Source organism: Capsicum annuum, chromosome 4, assembly GCF_002878395.1.
Source record: "Capsicum annuum cultivar UCD-10X-F1 chromosome 4, UCD10Xv1.1, whole genome shotgun sequence".
Taxonomy (NCBI): domain Eukaryota; kingdom Viridiplantae; phylum Streptophyta; class Magnoliopsida; order Solanales; family Solanaceae; genus Capsicum; species Capsicum annuum.
In genome coordinates this window covers 39,439,142-39,442,983 of record NC_061114.1, presented here as the reverse complement: position 1 = coordinate 39,442,983, position 3,842 = coordinate 39,439,142, and positions in this window count along the sequence as shown.

Sequence of the window (3,842 nt, the reverse complement as noted above, 5' to 3'; positions counted from 1 at the left end):
CCTTTACTTAGCTTCTCTATTATGCATATTTATTGTACTTATATTATGATTTAGCTTAGTCGGTCGATGATGCCTACTGAGTACTCATGGATTTGGGACTCTTACTACACTTCTGTTTCTTTTTGGCGCAGATCTGAGTACTAGTGGCCACCATCGTCGAGATCGTACTGAGTTGGGTTCGGAGATAGGGTTAACTCTCAGAGTCGAAGTTGCCCTTTTTCCTTCTGCTGTTTATGTCTAGTCTTTTTCTATTCGAGAGTGATGTATATTGACTATTACAATACTTATGTTACCTTTCTCTAGTGGCTCTTGTACCGACACTACTTAGTCGTGGGATGTTACTTTTATCTTATCTAACTTTTAGACTATTATTATTACTTTAATTATTGTTGTAAGTCTTTACTAGCATTTTTTTGGATTTTATGCCCTTTTCCTCCAAATTAGCCCATTGCTTATAGATTTAGGCTACAATTTTGCATACCTACTGGTGGAGTAAAGTAGGTGCCATTATGGCTCTTAAATCAAGCCGTGACATTGAGAAAGGCTCAAAAAGGCTCTCAGGACTAACACCCAAATTCGCAACAATAAGTAAGGTTACAATGAAAAGGTTTGACCCTATATCTAACAACACATAAGCTTTAACATAAAAGATACGAACCATTCCAGTGACCACATCTGGGAAGCTCTAGTGCTCTTAGAATCCAGATAGAGGATAAAATTAATTTTGATACTGATCACCACTGTCACTAGATGATGTACCCTGTTGCTGAGTTGGGTGGCCTAAATGGGTTGTTGTTGTTTTATACTGAGTCTGAGGGAAAGCATCCCTATTGCCCTGCCTATTTGAGGGGCAATTTTTCACCTTATGGTCTATATTTTTGTATCCAAAATATCCCGCCTCGCCAACCAAACACTCACCTCGATGATTCTTATAACACCTTTTATAGGCTGGATAACTAAGTTCTCCAGTAATGCTACACTGAGATCTGGTGGCTGGTTCCTTACCCCGCTGCTCTTGCTTATTCTTAAATGGAGGCACTGGTAGGATATGGTACAGAGGCTAACGAATAATTCTAAAATTGTGAATGACTCTCTCCATCTGACCTGTACTGACTGTACTCAAATTGCTAGGTCTCATCCTTCTTAGTTTCCCTCACTAGTTCCTTCAAGTTTTTCATCTCAATCTTTTTGGCATGGGTCATTATTCGGGAAATATCCATTTACTGAATTTGCATAGCAGTCCTACACTCCGTGATTACCAGCTCAGACATACCAGTAACAAACTTACTCATACGAGCTCTCGGACCAGTCATCATCTCCAAAGCATTATTCAAAGGCAGTGTGAATCAGAGAGAGTATTCCATTACCATTATAGACCCTTTCTTGATATTCATAAACTCCCCTACTTTAGCCTCATTCATCTCATGAGGAAAGAAGTTGTCAAGAAAAGCTATCTTAAACACACTTTAATCCACCAGATTAGTATTATCACCTCTACCCTTTTTCCACTGCTTAAACCAATAATGACTAACATCCTTCAATTGGTACAATGCCAATTTGACACTCTCTAATTTAGTGACATGCATAATAAGAGTTTTCTTCTTCACCTCATTAATATATAACTATGGATCTTCACCCATTTTCAATCCAAAGAATTCAGGGGGATTTATCATCATAAAATTTCAAATTCTACTTACAGCTAAGTTAATATTTTGCTGAATAGGGACCTCTACTGGTTGATTAACTTGACTAGTCGTATCTTGAGCTAACACTTGAAAGGCATCCTAAAACTCAGCATGTTACATATTTTTGTTCAAAGGATCCGCATGTAGTGGTGGGACTGGCTAGTTCCCATCCTTACAAATATAAGCTCTGTGAAGAGGTGTTTTCTGTCTCATGAAAAGCACGAGGTAAGAGATATATAGAGTTAAACTTTAAAGAAAAATAAAGAGCATGAAAGATTGGAAGATTCATAATAACTTCTCATAGCCTCTTTTTCATAAGTGTGGCGCATTTCACACCTATGAACAAGACTATGTAACACGACAGGTCAAACTCCCTAGGACTCTTTAAATCTTAGTCTCTGATATGAAGTTTTTAACAATACGACACTACCCCCTGGACGTCACAAGATGCTCAAGCCTGAAAGTGTCCCTAGCTAACTTATAACATTTGGCACAACACTGAATGCATATTCTAAACATTTCAAACCATAAGCAAAAGTTTTAAATTCATAAGCTTAAAATTAAATTAGATCAACAATCCTAATAATGTCATGAACAACTGAAAAATCATCTAAAATTTGATGATAACCCAAAATGACTACTAATACCAGACAAGTCTATAAACATATTAAAGAGTCACTAGGACATGCCCCAGCTGACCCAAAAACCTTGAAGTCTGAATTGAACATAAGTAAAACTACTAATCAAATCATAATCTAGGTCCTCTAAATATGAGGACTCACAAACTGATAGGAGTATGCAAACATTAGCCACAACTAATCGTGATTCTGAGGTCTAACACTAGAATCTACATCATGAAAAGATGCAAAGCAAAATGAGTATATGGACAATATTTTTGGAATGTACTGAGTATATGGAGGTGCATGCAATAAGTAAACCAAAAAATCATAAACCATGAACTGAATACATACATAGTAAGTACACATCCACTTACCATTTTTTATTAATAAAACTGGAGACTGAGTTATCACAAGCATAAGTAGGGAAACCATAATGTAAAAAAACCAATGAGTCATTACACTTCAATTTCTAATATCAAGATACCGTGGAAGTTTATCTTAATTAGCATAAACCATGTGAGCAATTATGGAGTTTGATTTATAAGCCTTATCTAATGAACCCAATATACTTTGCAAGAGTCTAAAAGCACAAGTATATGATCACCTATCTGAGTTCATTTGGGGAAGATAAATACCTATGGTCGCATGTAGTTTTTGAGACTAGATTACACTAAACCATTGCCCTTTAGATGATGGATACTACTAAAACCATACTATTTGCTCATACTGTAGGTAATTCGTCATGAAAGTAAGCTATGGACTAGTTTTAAATAAAGACGATGACCGTAGTCCTGACATACTAAAACTAGCCATGCTTTTTTTTTTTATAATCTTGATGAAATCATAATCGAAATTCTAACATTCTTGCTAAAACTGAGACCATAAGGTCCAATATATTTATAAGTGTAAGATCCTGCAAAAATTATGCATTTCATATGAAACCTTAATATACTAAATCACATGCGACTATTATAAATAATTGTTTCAAATCATATGAATAGGAAGAAAATTAGACAATGAAGTTCATGAAATTCAACGTGAGTTTACATACACAATATCATAAGGAAGTACAAAATCCAAGGTAAAAAAAATTGAGTTTGAACCTTAATTTGATAACTGTGAAATTCGTTAAAAAATAATAATTATTGGCCCAAGGATGAAAGAAATCCCTGGTTGAAATCCCACATACCAGTCTTAAATATTTCCTAGAGGAAACTTTAAGTTTGGAGCCTTGGAGGTTAGATTTCTAAGACAAACCCTTATTTTTGTTTTCTTGAGTGTTGAGAGGAGTGAGTGTTTTTGAAATATTTTTCTAAGAATTATGGATCACTTTTGAGATTAAGATGGGTTTGGGGAGGTTACATATGGGAATAAGAATGCAATTGCCCTAAGTTTTTAAAGGAAAAGTGGAATTTTTATGCCTTGGAGGAGGGTGTGCATCATACAACCTAACGCACAACACCCAGTCATGCCTCGCAAGGCCTATTGCATGGTATAAAACCATGCCTCACATGGACCATCGCACAAACCTTGCAGT